General features: G+C 47.8%; 1 pseudogene; it reads left to right on the forward strand.

Moving 5' to 3' along the window:
• Nucleotides 1-12,718: 12,718 nt before the first annotated feature.
• LOC147891461 (5S ribosomal RNA) lies at nt 12,719-12,837 on the forward strand (annotated as a pseudogene).
• The last annotated feature ends 7,002 nt before the right edge of the window (nt 12,838-19,839 follow it).

The raw sequence follows: 19,839 nt of genomic DNA on the forward strand, positions 1-19,839 counted from the left end.
GAAAGCTCAAAAAGTGCTTGTATATACATATAGCACGAAGCTAAGCCACGTCATGTGGCTTCAAGTACAAAAAATAAGGAAGCTAAGCCATCTCATGTGGCTTCAAGTACAAAAAATAAGAGGAGTCTATATACAAGAGGCACGAAGCCAAGCCAGTGGCTTTAAGTACAAAAAAGAGTAGCTAGCATTACTTATACGACTAATCTATGTTCTCTAGGTCCTCGCTCCCTTCCACGCTCCCTTTTGTGTCTCCTTCCTCCTCTTCCTCATCGTCTTGTGCACGAGCCTGTAAACAAGGGACAACATATATCAATGTATGAAAAATCAAATCTTTACTTATAATTTTGGCATTATTTAATTACTTTCAAATACCTGGGGGGCCTGTCCAGTAGCTCGGGTATACTGCTCCTCAGTAATCAACCCGTCATCATAGAAGTGCCTCCATGTATCTCCTCTGCGATGGTGGCGGTGGTAGGCTGTCTCCACTGGAGTAGGGTATCTGCCCATGATCTCAAGCTGCATGACCACGATACACTTTGTGGAGGGATTAGTACAAAGAAACAACCAACCTCCTAATAAACTACATAAGCAATATAATTTGAGATCGATACTTACAAATTGGGCCTCCCATGATTCAACAACCAATGCTCCAAAATGCGCGCTTCCATATTCCTCCATCTAGATCCTCCGTGCCTCCACGTGCTGCAGACTGGGCTCCTCCCTCGCTGACTTCATTGCCTTCTTCCACTCATGCTTGTGAGCGGTGTGGGGCGGGCCCCTTGGAGGTTGACCTGTGCCTCAAGCCTGGCAAGCTCCACTAGTGCCTGCCTCTTAAGGGAAGATCTTTTATTGCTAAGTATCGTAACAATCTTTGACTTCCCCCATTTATCTGTGAACTGGCGATTGGGGGGGTTAGGATACCTAGAGCGAACAGTAGCGAGGGTCTCATCAGCCAACCTCTTTGGGTGGTCTTTATAGTGGATAAAGCAATCTCTGTAATCGTTAGCAATTACAGAGCGCATGAAGGCCATGATGTCCTTCCCCTGCGCATCCATCAAGATGCCTCCTGTCTGAGTGATGTCATAATAAATCGTACCATCACCCAGAGGCACGTCTAAATCATCTGAATCATCCTCCTCCTCACCGCCACATGGCCCAAAGCACTGTGCCATGCATCCGCCACCGCTCTCCCTGCTACTACGCCTGCTACCCTATCGTGTCAAGCTCGTACGCTGGCCACTTGTAGCTAGGGACTGAACGGGACTACGCTGACCACTCGTAGCTGGAGAACCGAGTCTCGACAGCTGGGGAGTACGTCGACGGCTCGCCGAGACAGAAGGACCTCCTGACGGCATGGGGGAAGGGGCATAAGACGGGATGGCAAAAGGGACATAAGATGGCATGGGGGAAGGGGCATAAGACGGTACGAGGGAAGGGGCATAAGACGGCTGTGCGGACTCCGCTGGGGTGATCTCAGGCGGTGTGGGGTGGCTCAGAGTCTATAGTGTCGACTCCTGGGGAGTGTGAGCTAGAAGCACTTCCTGGCCACATGTTGAACTAGAAAATAGGAAACAAATCTATTACTTTGGGAGCTGAGAAGAAAGGGGAAAAAAAAAGAGGCTCTGTCAGAGCGCGTCTATAGACCCATCTGATCTGCGCATCTATAGACGCGTCTAACAGAGCGTTTAACAATTCAAGTAAAAGCGCGTCTAACAGTCCGTCCAACAATCCGTCTAACAGTGCGTTTACAAGCGCGTCTAACAGTCCGTCTAAAAATCCGTCTAACAGTGCATTTAAAACTCTGTTTAACAGGGCGTCTGTGTGAGCGTCTACATACACGTCTATGTGTGTCTGTAACAAGCTAGATGCGGGGATAGACGCACCTGTAGATGCGCGTTTAGATGCGCCCTCAGACGCGCCTATAGACACGCTCCGATAGGCGAGAATACTAAAAAGTCGAAAAGGACGTTGCGCCCGACAAAAGAACATGTCGCTCATACCTAGATCCTGCGTTTCGTGGATGCGAGAAAGTACAAAACTGGAAAGAGCAAGCAAGAACAACTTCAAAAGGACTTACTTGGAAAAAGGTGTGGAAGGATCTTTCTTTTCCAAACTTGTTTCTTCTCCTTGTTCATACTCCTCCTCTTCTTTAGGCTTGGAAGCAAGTGTAGGTACGGTCCCTTTCTCTTGAGTGAAAGCTTGGAACTGTGTATGGGAGGCTCTCTCTTAAGCTTCGAATCTATAGAACTACTAATAAAGAAGGAAGGAAGCCGCTCGCGAAGTTTAAGTAATGAAAAGAAAAGCAGAGCGAGCGGCGTACCAAAAAGCAGGTTTAAAAGCCGCATCTATAGTCGCGTCTATTGGCGCGTCTATAGTCACGTCTGAATACACAAAGTAGATGCATCTATAGTCGCGTTTATTAGCGCGTTTACAGGCACGTTTAAATACATAGAGTAGATGCGCATTTAGACGCGCCGTTAGACGCGATGATAGATGCGACTATAGACGCGGCGATAGGCGCAACACAGAGTTTAAATTAAGCATTTGAAGAAGAGCAAATTTGGTGGGTTGTTTGTTTGTAGGATGTCTCCATCTTCAACAAGTAGCTCCAGTGAGGATGAATCCCTCCATATCCACCATCGCGAAATGTGGTTGGAGCAAAAAATCAAATGTTTGTGTGATCGATGTCGAGGAAACATGTATCGTGCACGCAGGATTACGCTCAATCATAAACATGTATGTGGAGAATGGGATGTGACCGTAAACAAGGTAAGGGTTTGTAAGTTAAGGTTGATTGAGATACCTATGGGTGTTCATATGTTTGAGTTATGATCCCGTTTTAATTTGATACAGGATGCAGTGCCACACCCGCACATGTTAACCCTATGCCCGTCGTGAGGAGGCGAAGCGTCGGCGATATGAGGTGGGATCTTCAGGAGGGACCGTTACGGATGCATGGAGTGATGGTGATAGTAGCCCTCCGCCATTACCTCATGAAGCCATGGAGGAGGAGGTGTTTGATGATATGGTGCGGGATATATGTCCATCAAGGGAGGGATAATAGCATGGAGCAGGATGATCTTTTTACCGCAACATCGACTCCACTGTTTGAGGGGTGCACATTCTCTATTCTACGTGCCTCCCTTGAGTTACTAAACTTGCAAACCATCTATGGATGGAGCAATGCAAGTTTGAATGCATTACTCAAATAAACTTTAAAGTCGATTTTGCAAACATGGTGAATTATGCTAGTGGGTCAATTACTCGAATGCTTTTCCTCATTTATGGTCTTCACGTGCAGGCTATTGTGTAAAATGCTTCCAAGGGAGAATAAATTACCGACCTCAAGAGATATGGCAAGGCAACATGTGACCTCTCTTGGAGGATTAGATTACAAGCGCATCCATGCATGTGTCAACGATTGCGTTTTGTTTCGTGGACTACATAAGGATGCAAGAGAGTGTCCTACTTGTGGAGAGCCAAGATATAGAGCAGATCTCAAAACCTTGGACGTGCCTCGTAAGTTATTGCGACATTTTCCCATAATCCCTCGCATCCAACATATGTTCAAGTGCAAATCTATTGCAGAGCTCATGTCATGGCATTCCTCCCATCGATCAACCGATGGCAAGTGGAGAACTCCCACGGACTCTTCTGTGTGGAAGCATATTGAAGACACATGGCCAAGCTTCAAGGAAGAACCTAGAAGCTTGAGACTTGGATTGGGTATGGACGGTGTGAACCCATTTGGTCTCAAAAGCACATCTTACAGTGTATGGCCAGTGGTATTGGTGAATTACAATCTTCCACCCTCTATGGCTATTAAGAAAGGACATGTCATGCTGTCCCTTCTAATTCCAGGGAAACATAAAGTCAAAAACCCTGATGTTTATTTGGAGCTTTTGATTGATGAGCTAGAGATACTTTGGAGAGGTATCGAGGTGCATGATGTCAGTAGGCCTCCCTCGTCACGAGACTTCAACTACAAAGCAGTCTTGATGTGGATGATGCATGACTTCCCAGGCTATGGCGAGTGTTCAGGTAAGCATTGCATTTTTTAATTATGAATAGGCAAAGGACGTGGCACCCTAAACCCACCTTCCACTCTTAATTGCATCTATTGTTTCAGGTCTCACTACATCGGGTTACCATGCATGTCCTATTTGTGGTCCTTCGCTAGTTGCCTCACGGGTAGACGCATTGAATAAGGTCATCTATGAGAATCACCATCAATTTCTCCCACCTAATCATCCTATATATGTTGCCCCTTGGAATGAAGTCCTCCCACAATCACTCACCGTGGGAGATTGGATGAGAATTTGGGATGGTTCCACGACTCCTCCACCACTTGGCATGAGCCGGTAAGGATTTGTAACTATTGGCTGGAAGTAAAGATTGGCTATATTGGTTGAAAGTAAAGATTGCACGCTAACACTTTATTTTGTTTAGATACTCCATCTTTTATCGTTTACCATATTGGTCCCACCTCAAGATCAATCACCTGCTCGATCCCATGCATATCTTCAAGAATGTGGCATCTACCGTTTGGGAGCATTTGAATGGGACACGAGATTCGGCAGGCATAAGGGAGGATCTACGTACCACAGGGAGGATGCGTGAAGCTTGGCCTCAAGAGAGACCGAATGGGCGTGTTTTTTAACCTCATGCACCGTGGATGTTATCAAAGCTAGAGATGGCGACGGTGAAGCATGCTATTACTACAATTCGTACTCCCACTGGATGCATGAGGTATTTGAAGGGAGCCTTTACAAAGAGCAAGAAAAGAGGTGTAGAGCAATTATATGGCTTGAAATCTCATGATTGGCACAAGATGCTCCAAGTAAGTATTTTATATGCATAATATCTTTTTCCTTTCAAATTTGTGAGTGAATAGCTATAAGCAACTAATCAACCACCTCCTCGCGGGTTCAGTTCATACTACCTACTAGCATTTCACGTAGTGCATCAAAGGACGTGAAAGATTGCATTTACAAGATGGGTGAGCTTGTGAGTTATGTGAGCTCAAAGGAAATAGATCCCACCACGCTTGAGAATGCTCGAATTATGTCAGTGGAGGCGGTTTTTTTAGTGGAGGAGACATTTCCACGTTCTATTCTCACAAGCCAACTACATCTCATAGTACATTTGGTGGATGAGATTGCTATATGTGGTACTATACATGCACGATGGTTGTTCTTCCTCGAGCGCTTCATGAAGACGTTGAAGGGCTTCGTGAGACAAAATGCAAGACCCGAAGGTAGCATGGCCGAGGGTTGGTTGGTACAAGAGTCACTTGTATATATTTCTGAGTTTCTTGTTGATGTGGATAGCTCTCTCCCACGACTATGGAGAGATGATGAAGACCTAAGGATGACCTCTATTGTGCCTCAAGGAAAAGGACGCAACAAAGTAATAGACACGGAGTTGCATAATAGTATCAACCTAGCAATCAACTGCTCATTGAGATCTTTGATCTCTGTAAGGAAAATGTCCATGGAATCTCCTTCTTCCATGTGCTTTGACTCTAGCTATTTCCTGAGATAGGCAACATATGCCTCATTATGACCTGCATACAACTGTGCAAGAATCTCGGGGGGGTCACTCACTATATGTAATCCTATCACGTGAGTTCAACAGAAGGATTTTTTTTTATTTCTAAAATTTACAGAAATAAATATACATAAGGGACTATTTAAAATAGTTTTGGAAAAAATTTACAGATTTGTATAGAAAAGGGGTACATTTTATTAATGAAATTTTTTACAGATAAGGGACTTTAAATATAGGCCTTGAACGCACGTGATATAGAGGGTTTATACATAGTGACCCCCCCGAGGCAAGAATATCCCAAGCCTGCTTGGTTGTTTTTGCTGAACGAATGTGTGGGACAATGATGTGTTTCATAGACAACGCGATCAAGGCATGTGCTTGAGCATCTCTACCATCCCAACGAAGCTGTTGAGCAGTGGGGAAAACTGCACCAATAGTAGAAACAGGAACAGAAGTGCTAGAACCTATCCTCTACAGTACCACTATCCACATTTGCTGGACGTACATCAAGACCTTGCAGAATGTTCCAAAAACCTTTGGAAACCAGTACATGATGCATCATGTATGCCCAGAAGATTTGCATGGCAAATCTTAAGGAATGGGCATTAAAATAAGAAAATCAAAGTGCTTTTGTTGATAAAAGGAAAGTGCTTTTTTATGCCATGAATAGCAAAGTGTTTTTTTAAAGCAAAGAAAAGCAAAGTGCTATTTATGTTACCAAAAAATGCAAAGTGCTTTTTATGGTGAGAGAAAGAAAGGATCTTTTACAAGAAAAAGCAAAGGTGCTTTTATGCTTAGATGCTACCAGTGGGGATCTAAAAGAATAATGGGCAAAGTCATAGATCCTTCCTAATCCCACTATGGGAAATTTTGTACTATAAAAAGGGCTCTAGTTTATGAGCAAAAAGTTAATTCAAAAATATTTCCTAAGGGGGGTTTGGCCTCATATAATCTAGCCTTCTATGTTGTGTTGTGTCTTTGTGTTTCATGTTTCTAATGGTTAATTACTTGTACTTGTTATAATTAGAAATATACATAATTATTTTTGCAAGTCCTTAACATTGGCATCAAAGCTAATGGCTTTCTTCTCTTATAGAGAAGAATGATACAAGAAATAAAAGGATTAGCCATTTCTCTAAAGCAAAGATGGAGCACAATCCTAATGTTTCTAAAAGTGCAAAGGAAGTACCCTCTCAGATGGGGTGTAGGAACTTTGAATTTTGGTGGAAAAGTGTACAAGTTACTCAAGGGAACCCTACCTTGAGACCATTTGTAAATAATGTATTGATGGTATATGACATGGTTCTATATTCTCAAGAAAAACCAGTCATTTTTCCTCCACTTCTCGAGCCAAGTCTAAAACGGAAGGATTCAATTGTTGTTATACTAAGTGAAAAGGGGGGAAGTCCCATCCCAAAGTTATTATCAACCTTCTTTAGTTCAGAAACCATCTGGAAAAGTTAGCAAGAAAAGGAAGTCCGATTCAAGTGATGAATCTACTTGTAGGAGTGGTCAAAATGGAAATAGTAATTTCCATTTAGACAATTCCATTTAGACACTGCAAGATACTCCATCTACTCCACCATCTTCTTCTTTTTATTTGCAAGACTCAGAATCTAAATTAGTAAAGTTCCACATTGAAAAAGGAAATTATTGGCCTGGAAGAGACCAAAGAAGTTGCAAAATTTAAGGAGGGAGGAAAGAATATAACTTTCCTTACTTATGAGCTTATGGTCAAACATAAAAAGTTCTTAGCTTTATTCAACAATTTTATGCTACTTTTGGATGAGAAGATTTTACAAAAGAATCTAAACTCTACCATGTGGCTATGCACTTTCAAAAGTCAGCACAATAGTGGTGGTCTAGCTTACGAGCCCAAGAGACCACACCAAAAACATGGAAATTATGTCGGCAAGCATAGATCAATTTCTCTCTCATCAAGCCAAGGATGATGTTCTTACCGCTTGGTGTAGTTTACAAATGGAAAAAGAAAAATGATTCAAAAGTATGTTGACAAGTTCTAGTGGTGGAAATAGAACTTAAAGGCCACAATTTTCAAGAAAGTTGAATGTGTGGAGAAAAAGCAATAGCATTTGTGCTTGATTGCTAGAAATATGTTCATGTTTAGAAGCCACACACAATCTTGAAATTCATCCATCATTCAATGGTAGTTGATAAGATATCCTTAACAATTGCACCTATGTCTACAAGGAATGTAGCACAAGGAATTTCCTTTATTGTCCAAAAATATAATGGTAAGAAAAGAAATAATATTATAAAGAGAACAACTCTCACTTGATGAGGAATTAGAGTGGTACAAGAAAAGGAAATAACTGTGATGAGGAATTAGAGTGACACAAGAAGGAAAATAGATGCTTCAAATGTGGTGAGATGAGGCATACATTCACTTCATTTTGTAAATCAGGAAGTGCAAGCATCTAAAGTAGCCAAAGTTGCTTCCATTGACTTTGTCTCTGCATCTTAATTATGTTATATGTGGGAAAAGATCAATGATCAATAAGATTTGATTTTGTTCATGCTCCATGAACAACATGATTGGAATCAAAACAAAATAATTGGGACTTGCAATGTAAGCTACAGGAGCCTTTGGAGGAGTACGAGTGATAGTTACTCCTCTAATAGGGAAACTTAGTTTATATCTTCTCTTATACATGAAGATCAATTCTAGGTACACCATGGTTTTATATAAATGAGAAGTTTATTTTGTAGTCATTCTTATTTCTAATTCCCCTAAAGGGAAGTCATGAAAACATTAAAAAAATAATGAAGTGTTATTTTTCATCTTATTTAATTTTTGTAAAGTATGTACCCCATCCTTCTTCTATTTTTGTGCAAGAAAAAGAACATCTTAAGTTTTTAGGGATTGACTTTGTTCGAGGGGAATACCTCCTTCTAGAGATGATGATGATCATAGAATTGATCTAGTCCTAGAGGGTGCCCTACCTAATAGGCCTCCATATAGATTATCATTAGCACAGGTCTAGAAAAAGGGATGGTAAGACCAAGTTCTTCTCTCTCATGTTATCCTATATTATTAGTGCAAATGCAAAAGAAGGATGGTTCATATCGTATGTGTGTGGACTATCATGCACTAAACAAGAACATAATAAAGAATAGATTTCCAGTCCATCCTTGATAAGATACAAGGTTCTTTCTACTTTAGTAGGAGATTGACCTTAAAAGTGGTTACCATCAAATAAGAATTTCACCCGAGGACATACACAAGACCAATTTTCCTTCAAACTTTGACTTTATGAATATTTGGTAATGCCCTTTGGGCAATTACTTTTAATCAATGATGGAAAAAATCTTTTTATAGCATCGTACCTTCATAGAGTGTTCTTTGATGATATACTTATATACTCAAAGACACTAGAAGAGCACAAGAAACACCTCAAGGTAGTGTTTGAAGAGCTTCAAAGCTCACAAACTCTATGGCAAGAAAAGTGAGTTAATTTTTGCAAGAGATCAAGTATCTTGGCCATATTATCTCTAAGGAAGGGATTTGTATGGATCTAGAGAAGCTTAGAGGAGCAATCAAAGAATGGCTTGAGCCAACAAAGAACCTTCATGAATTAAGGAATTTTATAGGAAAGTGTTCCTATTATAGAAGGTTTATTGAAAAGTTTTCTAATTTAGCCAGTCCATTACATGACCTTAATAAGAAGAAGGCAAAGTTTGTATGGACTATCCATACAATAGGAAGCTTTTCTGGCTCGCAAGAAGAAGATGGTTACTAAGCCACTTCTTATAATTCCATGTCTCTCTAGAGGTGCATTGTGACACGTGTGGTGATAGTCTTGGAGCCATATTACTGCAAGAAGGGAATTCAATAGCTCACAAAAGTTGTTGATTAAATGACTGTAACATACCACTTGTACAGCCTATCATTTGTAAATATAAAGTTAATGACTTATATTATGCTTGTCCACATAAGTGAATTATGCTTTGTAAAGTTATGATTTTCCAAAGTCTGAGCTCAAATTTGTAATCTTAAGCAGGACAATACCAGGGGTACATAACTTCCAAAATGGAAAAATATTTACTCTAATGCTTCAAACGATCGGTCAAAGTTAGCCATTACGTAAACTTTGACCATAAATAGGAAGCAATGGGAACATTTAAACACAGTAAGAATTTCACTTTTGTACTTTTACGATTCATCTAGATTTCTTGGTATCATTAGTTGATGTCAGGCGTCGGACACGTCGATGGGCATTGGACATGTCAATGGGTGGCCAAACTTGGGCATCGGTCATATTAGATACAAAAAAGTTACTGTAGTAAAATAAGGCGATGTAAACACAATAGCATAGAGAAATTAAATTGTTATAGCCTAGAAAAATTTATTTTTACGCGTTAAGTTTCGTGACCGTGGGAAACCGCATGAACCAACTCTAAATGTGCGGGTCTAGGTGGCACCTAGCTAGCAGCAACCATGTCTCATCTTATCTGGACCATCCCCTATCTTATCTGTAGTGTCAGCTAGCTTATCCTATTACCTTATCTTATCCAGTACAGCTGGACAAGTACAGCTGGACACCATGCCTGTGGACCATCCCCTTGCCTTCTCGGAATAGGCCTCCAGAACACTATATAAAGGGGTCTTCCCTCCCACTAGGGAGGCATGCACGAAGAAGCCACTCTGCCACAGTCGGAGAGGGTGTCCTAATCGAAAAGCCCCCCCATGCGAACAGACTTACAGAGGGGAGTCCTACTGTCAGGTCCCCACTTTTGAAGAGACTCACTATAGGCCTAGACAAATCAGATTTTTCCCCTTTTTAGTTCATTCCAAAGCTTTTTTCAAGCTCTATCTCCCTCCTTGTGTATATTTTTTGAACCCCTTATAATTTAGGTGTAATAAGTCTTTTTGTCATGGCTAGAATGAGTGATGGGGATGTCGCAAAAACAAAAGATGAAATCTGTAATGTTCGGCAAGCTATGGGCAATCAAGTCATACAAACCACACAACAAGAGGATGAGCATGTTGGTTTTTATTATTGAATTTCTTCCCATGTACCATCGTCCCTCTCGGGCCCCAATGCGCCCTCGACAGTGGCGGTGCCCCCCGATATTCAAGAGGTCATAACTTTTGCATACGAGGTGCGGATCGAGGCGAGTCTTGAACAGTTGCGATGGGCACGACATACTTTACAAGATACAAGTACGAGTCTTTTTGAGACTACTCGTCCCAAATGTTGATTTGGGATCAACTATGCCTCGCTCTTGCATCCCCCCCCTTGCGGGCATGTCGCATACCCCCCCATGGCCCCCCCCACCCTCTGCGTTCGTCTCGTACCCTCCCTTTTGGATGCATGTCACGTACCCTTGTCTTGGGCGCATGTCGCATACCCCCCCTCTCTCCCCATCACCCACCCCCCCTTGCGCGCATGTCGCACCCCCTCCCCCCGTGCTTGCATGCATGTAACCCCCCCCACACACACCCCCCCTTGCGTGCACGTTGTGTACCCCCCCAACCCACCATGCCCCTCCCCCTCGCTTGTGCACATGTTGCGTACCCCCCCACCAACCCACCCCCCTTTGTGTGCATGTCGCATACCCCCCAACCCAACATGCCCCTCCCCCTTGCGTCCATGTTGCCCCCCCTCCCCATGCCCCCCCTTTGCGCACATGTCGTGTACCGGCCTCCCAATGCCTCCACCCCACTTGTGTGCATGTCACATACCCCCCCTCCCACACCCCATCCCCCCCCCTTCATGCGCATGTCACCCCTCCATTTGCGTGCATGTCGCGTACCCCCCACCACCCACCATGCCCCTCCCCTCCCTTTGCGTGCATGTCACGGACCCACATCCCTCCTCCCTATGCTCCACTCCCCCCCTTGCGTAGATGTCGCATACCCCCCTCAAACCACCCTCCCCCCCCTTTGCGCGCATGTCGTGTACCCCCCTAGCCCGACATGCCCCTCACCCCCTTGCGTGCATATCGCGTATCCCCCCCTCCTACCCCCCATGCCCCCCCTTTGCATGCATGTCGCGTACCCCCCCAACCCAACATGCCCCTACCCCCCCTTTGCGTGCATGTCGCGTACCCCCCCAACCCAACATGCCCCTCCCCCCCCCTTGTGTGTATATCGCGTACCCCCATGCGGCCCTTTGCATGCATGTTGCGTACCCCCCCCCAACCCACCATGGACCTCCCCCCCCTTGTGCGCATGTCGCGTGGCAACATTTTCTTCACCCTCCCACGCTCCATGCCCCCCCCAACCCCATGGCCCCCCCTACCCCCCTTGTGCGCATGTCACGTGCCACATCCCATCCCCCCCCTTCACACGCATGTCGCCCCTCCATTTGCGTGCATGTCGCGTACCCCCCCACCCACCATGCCCCTCCCCTGCCTTTGCATGCATGTCGTGGACCCACACCCCCCCTCCCTATGCTCCACTCCCCCCCCTTGCGCAGATGTCGCATACCCACCCCCCCAACCACCCTCTGCCCCCTTTGCGCACATGTCGTGTACCCCCCAACCCGACATGCCCCTCACCCCCTTGCATGCATATCATGTACCCCCCCTCCTACCCCCCATGCCCCCCCCCTTTGCACGCATATCATACCCCCCCAACCCAAGATGCCCCTTCCCCCCCCTTTGCGCGCATGTCGTGTACCCCCCCTTGCGCGCACATCGCGTACCCCCCCTCCTACCCCCCATGCGGCCCTTTGCGTGCATGTCGCGTATCCCCCCCAACCAACCATGCACCTCCCCCCCCTTGTGCACATGTCACGTACCCCCCCTCCCCTACACCCCTTTCCCACACCCCATGCCCCCCCCCTTTGCGCACATGTTGCGTACTCCCCTTCCCCTCCTTTACGCACATGTCGTGTACCCCCTCCCCCCCCTCCCCCCAAAACCCACCATGCCCCCCTCCACCTTTGCGTGCATGTCGCATACCCCCACCCCCCCTCCCATGCCCCCCTCCCCAATCCACCATGTCCCTCCCCCTTGCCCTTTTGCGCACATGTCGTGTACCCCCCCTTCCCACGTCCCATCCCCCCCCCATGCCCCCCCAACCCGCCCATCCCACGTGCGCATGCGCCCCCCCTTGCACGCATGTCGCATATCCCCCATTGCGTCCCCCCCGCCACCTTTACAAAATAAGACAATACTGATTTCTCACAGTTGTTTATTGTGGTGCAATCACACCAGTGCTAATACACCAGATCCCATCGGAACTCCGCAATTGAGCGTGCTTGGGCCAGAATAGTACTGGGATGGGTGACCTCCTGGGAAGTCCTGATGCTGCACCCTTTTTGCCTCTGAGGTTAGCGGTCTTGCCACGCCTTGGTATCCTTGACTGCCGACGTCATCCAATACGCCCGGCCGATGCTCTCCTGTCGCGCACACCCTGATACCTGTGCGCACGTGTCGCCAAGGACCCTGTCATTCAACATCTTGATGCCATGTGCAATGTCACCCGATCACCCGCAACATCCTGACACCAGGGTCATGCCCCCAATGCCACGCGCACCTATAGCAGCTGCTTGACCCCCCGTCGCACTCCCGATGTGATGTCCCACATACCCGCAGCGTCCCATCCCCCATGACGCCATCGATGCCCCATGCACCCGCAGCATCTTGGCCCCCGAGCACCCCTATCACCCCATTGCCTTATGCACCTGAATGTCACCGCATCCCCATCCCACGACAGTGCCTCGGGCTCTCAGGTCGGGTCAGGATGTGTGGTGCCCCGAGCACCCACGTGGCACCACGAATGCTGTTGTGCCCCCCGACGATGCCTCGCATACCCATGCCTCTAAACCGATGCCGTCGTGACCCCGTCCCATGGTGGCGCCCAATGCTCTCGGGTTAGGCCAAGACGTGTGGCAGCCCGAATGTTGCCATGCCCCCTGTGGCACCCCATGCACCCATGCCTCCAACTCGGCGTCGCTGCGCCCCCGTCCCACGGTGGCACCTTGGGCCCCTTAGTCGGGTCAAGACACGTGGCACCCCAAACACTACTGCACCTCAGCCATGCCTTGCGCAGCCGCGCCTCCAACCCGATGCTACCATGCCCCTGATGATGCCTCATGCAACCACGCCTCCAACCCGAGGGCACTGTGCCCCCGTCCCACGGTGGTATCTCGGGCTCTGGTGTCGGGTCGAAACGTGCGGCAAGGCCCCGAGCACCCGCGATGCTATTGCACCCCCGACCACGTCTTGCATGCCCATGCCTCCAACCCAACGTTGCTGTGCCCCCGGCCATGCCCTGCGTGCCCGCACCTCCAACTTGACGCTGCCGTGCCCCTGACGATGACCCGTGCAACCTCGCCTCCAACTCGACGCCACCGCACCCCCGTCCCACGGTGGCGCCTCAAGCTCCCGAGTCAGGTCGCGATGCGTGGTGCCCCGAACGCTGCTGCACCCCCAACCATGTCTTGTGTGCCCATGCCTCCAACCCGACGTTGCCGCAGCCTCGGCCATGCCCCGTGCGCTCGCACCTTCAACCCAATGCTGTCACGCCCCTTGACGATGACCCACGCAACCCCGCCTCCAACCCGACGCCACTGTGCCCCCGTCCCACGGTGGCACATCGGGCTCTCGAGTAGGGTCGTGATGCGTGGTGCCGTGAACACTGCCGCACCCCCAGCCATGTCCTATGCACCCATGCCTCCGACCCGACGTCACCCCATGTGCCCGTAGCTCCAACCTGACGTTGTTGTGCCCTCGATGATGACCCACGCACCCTCGCCTCTAACCCGATGCCGCCGGCCTCCGTCCCACGGTGGCGCCTCGGGCTCTCGAGTCGGGTCGCGTGGTGCCCTGAACGCCGCCGCACCTCGGCCACGTCCTATGCGCACATGCCTTCAACCCGATGTTGCCATGTCCCCCGACCATGCCCCGTGTGCCTGTACCTCCAACCCGATGCTGCCATGCCTCCGACGGCAACCCGTGTACCCCCCTTCAACCCGATGTCGTTGTGCCCTTGGGCTCCTGAGTCAGGTCACGACGTGTGGTGCCCCGAATGTTGTTGTTCCCTCGGCAACATCCTACGTGCCCACAATTGCAACCCAATGCTATCGTGCCCCTGACCATGCCCCATGCACCTCCCACCGTAGCAACCCGACGCCACCGCGCCCCTGTCCCCCCATGGTGGCACCTCGGGCTCCCAAGTTGGGTCAGGCTGTGTGGTGCCCCGAACGTTGCCGCGCCCTTGGCCACATCCCGCGTGCCCACGCCTCCAACACGCCCACGATTGTAACCTGATGTTGCCATGCCCCCGACGATGCCCCGCGCACCCCTCACTATAGCAACCCGACCCTGCTATGCCTGCGTCTCATGGTAGCGGCTCAAGCTCGTGAGTCGCGCCGGGATGCATGTTACCCTAAACGTTGCCACACCCCCGGCCATGCCCATGCCTCCAACCCGACATTCTCGCCCCCGACCATGCCCCATGCACTCGGGCCTCAAACCCGATGTTGTTGCACCCCCACAATGCCCCGCGCACCCATGCCTCTAACCGACGTCGCCGAGCCCCCGTCCCATAGTGGCACCTCGAACTCCCGGGTCGGGTCAGGATGTGTGGCACCTGGAACGCTGTCGCACCCCCGACCATGCCCCATGCACCCACGCCTCCAACCTGATGCTACCATGCCCTCGACCATGCCCTGCACACCCACGCTCCCAACCTGATGCCGCCGCATCCATATCCCACAGTGGTGCCCCGGGCTCTCGAGTCCGGTCGGGACCCTTTTTGCCCCCGAGGTTAGTGGTCTTGCCATGCCTTGGTATCCCTGACCGCTGACCTCACCCAATACGCCCAGCCGATGCTCTCCTATCGCACACACCCTAATACCTGTGCGCATGCGTCGCCAAGGACCCCGTCATGCAATGTCTTTATGCCACATGCAATGTCACCCGATCACTTGCAATGTCTCGACACCATGGTCGTGCCCCCAATGTCACGCACACCTACAATAGCATCTTGAACCCCCATCGTAGTCTCGATGTGACATCCCGCACACCCACAGTGTCCCATCCCCCATGACGCCATCGATGCCCCATGCACCTGCAACGTCTTGGCCCGCGAGCACCCCCATCACCCCGATGCCTTATGCACCTGAATGCCGCCACGCCCCCATCCCACCTCGGGCTCTCGAGTCAGGTCGAGATGCGTGGCACCTAGAGCACTTGTGTGGCACCACGAACGCTGTCGCCCCTCCCAACGATGCCCTGTGTACCCATGCCTCCAAACCGATGCTGCCACGACCCCGTCCCATGGTGGTGCCTCGGGCTCAGGTCGGGTCGAGACGCATGGCGCCCCGAATGCTGCCATGCCCCCTGAGATGCCGCGTGCACCCACGCCTCCAACCTAGCATCGCCATGCCCTCATCCCACAGTGGCACCCCGAGCCCCTTAGTCGGGTCGAGACAAGAATGCTACATGGGAATTGGTGCCTTTGCCTAAAGGCAAGAATGCAATTGGCTGTAAATGGGTTTATAAGATCAAGCACAATGCAGATGGCTCTGTGAATAGATACAAGGCAAGATTAGTTGTCAAGGGGAATGCACAGACATATGGCATTGATTATGAAGAAACTTTCAGCCCGGTTGCAAGGATGGAAATGGTAAGAGCAGCCATTGCTATGGCTGCATCAAAGGGATGGTCTTTACATCAGATGGATGTAAAGAATGCCTTCTTGCATGGTGATTTGCAAGAAGAGGTCTTTATGGAGCAGCCAGCAGGTTATGTTCATGCTATTCATCCTGAGTTTGTTTGCAGGTTGAAGAAAGCCTTGTATGGCTTGAAGCAAGCACCTAGAGCATGGTCTGACAAGATAGGACAATATCTTGTCACTATTGGCTTTCAGATTTCCAAGGCAGATTTCTCACTCTATGTGAGAAAAACAGAGAAAGGGATTATGCTGCTGGTCATTTATGTTGATGATTTGATCATCACAGGTGATAGTGATGAAGATATCCTTCATGTGAAAATGCTATTGAGGCAAAAGTTTGAGATGAAGGATTTGGGAGAGCTGCGTTATTTCTTGGGCATTGAGGTGATTAGATCACCAAGTGGGATACAACTCTTGCAGAGGCAGTATGGATTGGACATGCTGTCCAAATATGGGATGACAGGCTGTAAGCCTAATTCAATTCCTTTGGAGCAGAACGTGAAGCTGAGCGTAGATGCAGGTGAGCTTCTGGAAGACCCTACTATGTACAGACGCATAGTAGGAAGTTTGATTTACATGACTATTACCAGGCCAGATTTGAGCTATGCTGTTGGGTTGGTAAGTCAGTTTATGCAGGCTCCAAGAAAACCACATTTGGATGCGGCTAGATGCATACTCAGGTATGTGAAGTCCACATTACAGTATGGACTATTTTATGAGGCTAGGGTTCAGATACAGTTTGGATACACTGATGCTGATTGGGCTGGTAGTATTTCTGATAGACGATCTACCAGTGGGTATGTGTTCTCTTTTGGGAGTGCTGCAGTCACTTGGAGCAGCAAGAAACAGCCTACAGTTGCCTTGTCGAGCACAGAGGCTGAGTACAGGGGTGCAGCAATGGCTGCATGTGAGGTAGCTTGGTTGCATAAGCTACTCTATGATATGCATCAGTCTACAGATGGGCCAGTTGTCATTTATTGTGACAACATGAGCAGCATACACTTGGCAAAGAACCCATTCTTTCATGCTAGAACAAAGCACATTGAGGTGCATTATCACTATGTGCGGGAGAAGGTTTTACTAGGTCTTATTGATCTAGTTTATGTCAGCACAGAGGATCAGGTAGCTGACATATTCACGAAAGCATTGGGCACAGAGAAGCTGCGCAAGTTCAGAGACCTGCTTGGTGTGCAGGAATTGGGATTGAGCTCGAGGGGGAGTGTTGAGATATCGAGCTCCGTTCGCGATATGCCAGGGTGACCGTTGTGTATTTATGTCACCGACTTGTTAGTAGCTGGAGATGTGGTTGGTACACCGCCCACGAATAATAGCTGGATGACAGCTATCCTTATCTACTCTAGTTTGTGGCTCAGTTAGTATGCCACCTTAGTTAGTTGAGTTTGGTTTGAGACCCACATATAGGGTTCTTCTATTTCTTTGTACTAGAGTTCTTTTGGCTTTCACAACTAAGAAGAGGAAAACTGTTTTCAGCCTCCACCTTTGTGTGTATTCCCCCATTTGTGCATGTGAGAAAGCCGCAAGTGAGACTCCTTCCCTCTCTCCCACTATCTTCACACTCTGTACCCAAGGACTTCGTGAAGATGTCAGCCACTTGCATAGTAGTGCTGACACACTGAAGGTCAATCTCACCTGCAATGACCTTCTCTCGTATGAAATGGTAATGGACCTCAATATGTTTGGTCCTGGCATGAAAAACCAGATTGCTAGAGAGCTTTATACTGCTCATGTTGTCACAATAAAGGACAACTGCATAATCCACCACAATATCAAGAGAATGTAGGAACATGCATAGCCAATCAATCGCACATGCCGCAAGTGCAACTCCTCTATACTCTGCCTTAGTGCTAGAAAGAGCAACAGTGGGTTGCTTCTTTGAGCTCCAACTCACTGCACCACTACCAAGTGTAAAGGAATAACCACTCGTGGATCTCCTGTCATAAGGGCTCCCAGCCCAATCAGCATCTGTATAGCTAGACAAATGCAAATCACTACCATAAGCATAAAACAAACCATACTGAATAGTGCTCTTCACATACCGCATAATCCGTCTGACTGAATCCAAATGGGGCTTCCGTGGAGCTTGCATGAACTGACTACCCAACCCAACTGCATAACTGAGGTCTGGCCTTGTAATAGTCATGTATATCAAGCTCCCAACCATGCATCTATACATGGTAACATCATCTCTCAACTCTCCCCCATCTTGTGTCAACTTCCCATTCACCTCCAAAGGCATGGTGATGGGTTTGCAACCAGTCATGCCAAATTTGGACAACATGTGCAATGCATATTGCCTTTGCATAAGCCATATTCCATCTGTGGATCTAATGACCTCAATTCCAAGTAAATAGTGCAACTCTCCCAAGTCTTTCATCTCAAACTTGCTTCCAAATTGTTGCTTGATTTTACAGATCTCAACAACAATATCACCTGTCAGTATGAGATCATCCACATAAAGTACTAACACAATCATGCCATGGGCTGATTTCCTCACACAAACAAAGAGGAATCAGTAGGAGAAACCTGAAATCCAATAGAGATAAGATAACCACTTATCTTTTCAAACCATTGCCTAGGTGCCTGCTTCAAGCCATACAATGCCTTCACCAATTTGCATACCTTCTATGGATACTATGGATGTACATAACCTTGTGGCTACTCCATGTACACTTCCTCATGCAAATCACCATGTAAGAAGGCATTTTTAACATCCATCTGATGTAAAGACCAGCCCTTACTCGCGGCTAAAGCAATGACACACCTCACTGTACTCATCTTAGCAATAGGACTGAAAGTCTCTTCATAGTCAATGCCATACTCTTGTGCATATCCCTTTGCAACAAGTCGTGCCTTCTACCTGCTCACACTTCCATCTGAGTTTCTTTTCACTTTGTTAACCCATTTGCAGCCAATGGGTTTCTTTTCTACAGGCAAATCAACTAACTCCCATGTTTTGTTGGCATCTAAGGCATCCATCTCTTCATCCATGGCAGACTCCCATTTTGCATGACCCATAGCATCCTCAAATATTGCAGGCCCTGGCACCTCAAGTACCTTAATCATATAAGCATAATATATGGCACTCAGCCCATCATATGTCAACCTATCCACTAGGTATCGTACCCTTGTGGATTTCCTAACGTCAGGTGTAGTAACTTTGGGAATTCCAAGCTCCTCATCCAAGCTCATGTCTGAGTCACTTGACTCTCCCCCTACACATGATGTACCACCCTATTCTGCTATCTTTTCCTTGCCCTTCCTTGGGCTATTTGCATGGGCTAATCCACTCTTATCTACTGAATTTCTCAGCCTACCACTCCATCGTGAAGTGGAAGAGCTAGAACTAGCCTCCCTAGGCCCTAAAATAGTAACAATCTCAGCAGTAGGATTCCTGTCAACATTCTCTGTAGGCTTTCCATCATCAACTACTACAGGAGGAAATGCATACCAACTTGCAAGCTCATCAAAAACCACATCACAGCTGATCCTTGGCTTGCATGTCATGGGGTTATAGCATCTGTACCCCTTATGCTCCAATGAGTATCCCAAAAAGATACATTTCTCAGCCTTTGCATCCAACTTAGTCCACAACTCATCTGGAACATGCACATAACATA

The sequence above is a fragment of the Dipteris shenzhenensis genome, chromosome 18, assembly GCF_047967505.1.
Source record: "Dipteris shenzhenensis isolate YYH24624 ecotype China chromosome 18, Dip_SZ_1.0, whole genome shotgun sequence".
Classification (NCBI taxonomy): domain Eukaryota; kingdom Viridiplantae; phylum Streptophyta; class Polypodiopsida; order Gleicheniales; family Dipteridaceae; genus Dipteris; species Dipteris shenzhenensis.